Raw genomic sequence first — 6,491 nt, forward strand, 5'->3', positions numbered from 1 at the left:
CGCGGAGTCGCTGGAGATCGGGAGAAGGGATGGCCCCTTCGGACCGTCGGTCTTTATTTAATATTCGCGCTGCGGTGGTTTGCGCTGCGGTAGAGTTGCTGCCCGCTCGCCTGACGCGGCTGTCTTCTCGTACACCGTGGTCAAACCTAGCAGTGAACGAGTCGACGACCAACCCTGGCTCGCCCTGGGTCTAGCCTCGGGACGGGACGGAATCGATTGCCATAGGCCGGATGCGGTGCCGTGTAAGCTAGCGTTCGCAACCCCGCGGTCAAACCGGCGGATGTTACGGACGCGCACTAGTTTGGTCATCCTGGGACAAACCTCGGGGCTGACAAAGTTAGGCGCCTACGGCTGCTGGACCGGTTGGGAACTGCCAGCCCGTGACGTACGTCACGGTCCGACAGCCGGTGAGCTCTTCGCCTGGACAAACCGCGACGTCGAGCCTGCCGGTGCTCCGGTCCGACCTCCTAGGAGGTCTGCTCAGGGCCGAGGCCCCGAGGCAACTCATCGATCCACGCGTCGATCGATCCTACTTATAGCCTCGTTCGCGGGAGTGGGGAGGCCGCCGCGGTGGGGGCCCGTGATGCGCGACGCCGATCCGCGGCTGTCGTCGCAGGTTTTCCCTGGTTTAGGGATTGGTACTAAGCGCCCGACTTTCCAAGATGATGGAAAGTATCCTAGACGATAGCAGGCGTTGAACAGGTCGCGCACCCACTCTGGGGCTAATCGATATATGGGCCGAAGGGCCTCTCCGGTTAGCCCATCGCGGCCGGGTGCTTTTCCTAGAGACACTTTACCGAGGGCTTTCGTTACGTCATGAATACTAAACGGATGGGGTTCCAATGTTCCCTCACGGCTTTCTCTGGGGACTGGCACGAGATTGGACGGGGAGGGGGGTGCGTTGGTTGGGGTTGCAGTAGTAATTGAAGGATTGATACACGAGATACGCGGAATATTCGAGCTCGTGGAGACTGGTCTACTAGGGTCGGCGTTACTGGGTCCGGGCTGCGGGCTGGGTGACCGAGATCGGGTCCTGGGTGAAGGGGGTGGGTTTGCTATTATCGTTGTGGGGGGCTCGGTTATGAACAATTGGGAAACAGCTGTTCTAAACTCTATCTCGTTGAAACGTGTTAAAGAGGTTTTTCCATTCAGTCGCTTCATTACTTCTTTATACGGTTTACCCCATGGATATCGAGCTATTTCGTTAATCATCTCTGACCATGATGTATCTTTAGACTGACGAATGGCCTTGATTAGGGCGCGACGGTCGCTCACCATACGTTGATGCAGGGGGTGCTGAAGGATGTTCGATACATTGGATAGGTGCGGGGCCACGCGACGCCATATGGCGCGGGATCGCGCAGCGGTTAATCTTAATTTTGATATTTCCTTGTTCCACCAGGTCACATGTCGGCGTTTTCTGGTGGAGCTTTGGATTCTTGGGATACGGGCGCCTTCATACCATGATTCTAACTCTGATATGGCGTTATCTATGTCGGTTGTGGTTTCGAATTGGTAGATTGTGTGTTCACGGACCCACAGGGGAATTTCTGGGGGCAATGACAGTTTGGCAGTGATTATTGAGGCCCACTCCTCCATGTCAGGGGCTTTATACTGTATGTTGCATTCTGAGTTCATGGAGGAAGTCCTGAAGGAGAGTGTAGCGGAAAAACGATGAACGTAGGTGTATTTTCTGGATACGAAGGAATTGCTTAGACGCATTCTTAGTTCATGGCTACACACCATGGCATCGATGCGCGATTGTTGGTGATTTCGGGTGAATGAGGGGCCTCCTTTGCTATTTACAGGTATTAGACCAGTTTGCTCACAAACGCGAAGCAATCGATATCCGCGTATATCGGCTCGGTCGGATCCCCATTGCACGGACCGCGCGTTAAAATCCCCGGCTACTATGGTGGGCTTGGGGGATGACGCTATACCGGTCGTTAAACCATTTAATTGGCCCTCGTACATGGATAGTGTTACAGAGGGGGAAAGGTAACACCCTAGGATTACGAAGTCGCGGGTTTCTAGACCGACGCAGCCGTCGAAAGCGTGAAGCTTACGTATTATGCCCAGCTCGGCGGTCGGGGGCGTTCGCTGTACACACCATATACTCAGAGTCCCGCTCGGATCGGTGTGCCATTCTGGGCGTGGGCGGTGTGGTTCGCTGATTATGACGAGGTCTGCGTGGTAATCATGCACAGCTTGCCATAGGATATCCTGAGCGGCACGACAATGATTCAAATTCGCCTGTAGCACGGTAAAGGAGGACATGGTTGTTCCTGATAATGAAATTATGATATTAATCGATGGTGTTTGATGCGCTTATGTGCGCGTGTAAATCGGTTAACGGGACTGGTTCTATTTTAGTTGCATTCAGGTTACTGAGTTGAATACTTACTTTAAGTCGGGACAATGATTCCTATTCTCTTCAGCTCTTCTTGCCTCTTATATTTTGCTGATGCGTTTTCTTCTCTTCCTTCTTCTTCTCTTCGTTTTATGCAGGTGTTGATGTGTTTCCTGTCGGCAAAAGGAACTTAGGTCCTCTGCATACCAGTGCTTTAAAGGAATACTTTACTATTTGATGAAGGCGGATGAATGAGCAGGAGTTGACGGTGATTGAGGTTGGAATACTAGGAATACGATGTGTTGGGGGCATGACAAGTATGAGGGTAACGGAGGTAGGTTTAGGATCTGATTAATTCTGATTGTCAACGTTAAGGGTAATGTATCTATCAGTCACTTACTTGAAGTAAATTCAGGGCTGTGGTGGGTGGCTCTGGCAGTGCGGTGAGCCTTCACGAACTTTCCTTGATTCTTCCTCAACGATGGCTCGATGGGCTGAAGCTGCACAAAATGGAGATGAACGCGGGTTACCTCATGCTGAAGAGGGAGTCGGCTGGCATATCGGTCATGGTGAATACGGTGGAGGGGGGTCGGGTGTGGCGGGCGGCACGCAGGCGCATGGGTGATGAATTCTTGATACTTTTAGCGATATTTTGATGAATTCTTTTTCCAATCTGTACGTTTAGTTCTGATTTAATTGTTTAACTGTTTAATTGTTAATTGATTTCTAAATTTTAACTTCTAATCGCTAGTATACAAATTTGACCTTTACTTTTATTTCTGTCTTCGGCGATTGACTATCTTTATTATTAAATGGTTGAAGGACTACTGATACCTGAGCGCAGTGGTGCGCGGATTATACGTGTCATTGTACCAATATTAAGTTAACTTTCGGTCCAACTTGGGATATAATTCTGAATTTGGGGGGTCAATAATGGACGGGTTTACGCTTCCTCTAGGTGCATTTATTGTCAATGATGCAGCAATTACGATTACACTGGTCGCCATGAGGGGTTGAGTTGAAGTGAGTTATGGTGTTGTATATTGAATATTAACGTAAGACTGTCGATGTGCGTAGGCGGAATGACGGGCTGTAGCATGCACATAATGGTGTCATCTACTTCACTTGGTTAATACCCTGATCGGTTATGATTGCGGTGATGGTTTAGGTTCAGGTTCTTTGATGGTTCTTTGAAGAACACGCCGTGTCTGACGTGCTCGCCTCTTCTTTCTCCTGCGACATTCCGCGAATAACTCTCGGTAAATCTCTGTAAATTCCTTGCTGGCGGGGCGTCTTCGTTCATTTTGACGACTATTCTGGAGGTCAGCATATTCTCTCATTAACCACTGTGGCCCCCCCTTTTACGCATTCTGTGGTAATAAAGTTTCCATAAATTCCTAATTAGGTCTTGAGCACGGGGTATGCAGTACGCTGTTTATTTTCCTTCTTGTTCGTTTTCTGCAGTTGTCAAGGAGTGCACTGGTTAATACGGAAAGTTTCCCTTGTTTAACTTACACTTAGGGCTTGTGGTTCATACTTTACACTCACTACAACTATCGTCAGTTAATTATTATCCGAAGTTGTCATACAGCTCTTGGCTCTATTATACAGCTCTTGGCTCTACCTGGATGAATATACCTCTCGGTGTGACTCAATGTATAGCACTGAAAGAGTAATGCATTAGTTCTGTGATTGATTGGTGACTATTATTCATTAATACAGAGGGTCCTATTTGGCTTACCAAGACGCTCTTGCAGGTCCTCTGTTTCAAGTTTCCTGATATCGGGCGAGTGATTGTTCTTGCCTGGAAAAGGAGCCTTGGTATCGATCAATATATGAGGAGGTTTTGCCTTTTGTACAATGTATACTACTCCTTTCGTTCTTTACAATAAATTTCTCTTATAGCCTCTTTCTTTTCCCCTTTTCATTATAAGATTGAATCTATGTTATTCACTAGCCTACTATTCTTTGGAATAGATCCTTGGATTTGATCTCTTTTTGATCTCGTCCATGTTCTACAATTAACTAGAAGTGAGCGGCTGTTCGGTGTACGGCTCAATGGTAATCGATTCCTCTATAATTAATACTTATGTTCCATATCGTATACTCACCATTATTGGAATTACTATTATTAACTTGATATATCACCCTCTACATTTGCTATGGTAACTATTACTTCTTTGTACAAGTGCACTTTATGGGGTGGCTCGTTGCGGGGTGATCCAGTGTAGAACGCTGAAATTCCAATGTTGGTCGGGTAATGATTATGATGATTATGATCTAGATTAATATAAGTTTATAGGCTTGCTTGGGATGGGATGGGAAGTGAAGGCAGGACTGCTGCTTTCTCTTTTATATTCCATAAACGTTTTGATACCCTCTCTTCAAGTTCTCTATTGGAATCGTGCGATTGTTGCATCTTTCCCATAATTTCTCTTCAATCATGTTCAACGATTATTATTAATTAAGGGCGAGTGGTGGTGCTGCACATACTCCATGTTATGTATCACAGCTCATATTCAATATCATTTTCGTCAGCATACTACTATTCCATGAAGATTGGCATTCTCTGTAGATGGTTAGAATATTGCTGGTTTTCTGGCAGGATTTCTTTTTCTTTATGTTGTAATGTTTGAGTCGTCGGAAATTAATAGATTTATTTGAATGCATCAATTAACTTAACCTATCTTTAAACGAGTTCTACGCCCTACGTACCGACATATTCTCCTTTATCGGGTTACTGGCCCTAAACTGTTACTTGTTGCAAGGTTTAAATGTATATCTGTATATTTTGCTAGTGGTCCATTGTCCAACTCTTAAACTTCCCTTTAATTTGGACTTTAAACAGCAATAATTCTATTATATGCTATCCCGTTCGTTCACTCGTTTAATCGTTCTGCGGTGCGTTGTGGGTTTACCTTGAGCAGCGGATGCGCGCTCTATCGGCTGCCCTTGGTAGCATAATTCGATTGATCGATAAAGCTCGACGGGGTTGTGTGAGATCCGGCACGATCGACTGCTAGATATCCGGGATGTCCGACTTGAGCTTACACTTCCTCTTTGTAAATGCACCTTATATTAATGCAGTATTAATGCAATATTGCAATATTTCAGAGGCCACTTATGGTAGAGATACAGGTGCAGTGATCGTGGTGTTTATAGAGCGCGGACTCCGTATTGATTTGCATTCTTCATCCTTAATGATTCTTCGTTCTTTTGTCTCTTTCCTTGTCCATATCGTTAGCCGTTAAAATTTTACTTTAAGTACTCTACTTTACCACGAGGATTGTTTCATTGATCTATTTAATTCAAATGTGCTGGGACCGGTGTAGGTGCTATTTCATATTGTATTGGATATTAGTCGTTCAACGTATCATGCCTGTGATGATATGTTGCGATGATATGCCCCAGTTCGCGTTCGCGTAACGAGCTGTTGGTTAATTAACTTTATTTTGACATAACGAAATAAGAAAAGAGCATTAGGATGGCGTGTTCTGGGGTGGTGAAATCAGGTGCACACCCTTGATTGACTAAAGAGGGAATTGAGGCAATCAGATGTGGTTTCAATATCCTTGTTCGAGCGAACTGTTTCCCGAATGTCTAACGCGACTGACTTCTGTCGTATTGCCATCCCTCTCTCATCGGCGCCCGTCTCTCTCACGCCGTTGGCCAGCGGTGTGGGGCGAGGACGCCGGGAGAGAGAGGGAGAGGTGCGAGCCTGTCGTTGCTCTGCGACGGGGCTCACTCTTGTTTCAAGGAAACTCTCGCGAGCGTTTTCGGAGAACTCCTATCAGACAAATCTTTTTTCTTTATAGCGCTTCGCTCGAACCCAGTGCTTCGGCGAACCGCAATAACGCGGATTAGTTCAGTCAACAGAGGATTGAAATATAAACCTTTTTATTTCTAAGACTACCTGTTAATTGATTAAATACAACGAGTTTTGTTAAAAATTACGCAACACGTGGTTGTGGAGTTCGTTGCCTCCGCCTTTTCCAGACTCCTGCGCTTCGGTAATCGCGATCCGGCACCTCGCTTATTTTCCTAAAGATTTCCAATCGCGGGAAATACGCCGCGACGAAATTTGCCGGAACAATCCTTATTGGTCAACTTTATTGGTTTTACTAATTTAAATTTAATAGCC

At 46.2% G+C, this 6,491-nt stretch overlaps 1 long non-coding RNA gene across 2 annotated transcripts; it reads right to left on the bottom strand.

Moving 5' to 3' along the window:
- Positions 1 to 3,035: 3,035 nt before the first annotated feature.
- On the bottom strand, positions 3,036 to 4,894 carry LOC143305312 (uncharacterized). Of its 2 annotated transcripts, none has more exons than XR_013062197.1 (4): positions 4,462 to 4,894; positions 4,092 to 4,365; positions 3,899 to 4,014; positions 3,036 to 3,808 (listed from the first exon to the last, which is right to left on the bottom strand). It is a non-coding gene; the product is annotated as an uncharacterized LOC143305312 (long non-coding RNA). The 2 variants fall into 2 exon arrangements; XR_013062198.1 differs by having other exon boundaries at positions 3,888 to 4,014.
- Positions 4,895 to 6,491: the final 1,597 nt, after the last annotated feature.

Source organism: Osmia lignaria, chromosome 5, assembly GCF_051020975.1.
Source record: "Osmia lignaria lignaria isolate PbOS001 chromosome 5, iyOsmLign1, whole genome shotgun sequence".
NCBI classification, from domain to species: Eukaryota; Metazoa; Arthropoda; class Insecta; order Hymenoptera; family Megachilidae; genus Osmia; species Osmia lignaria.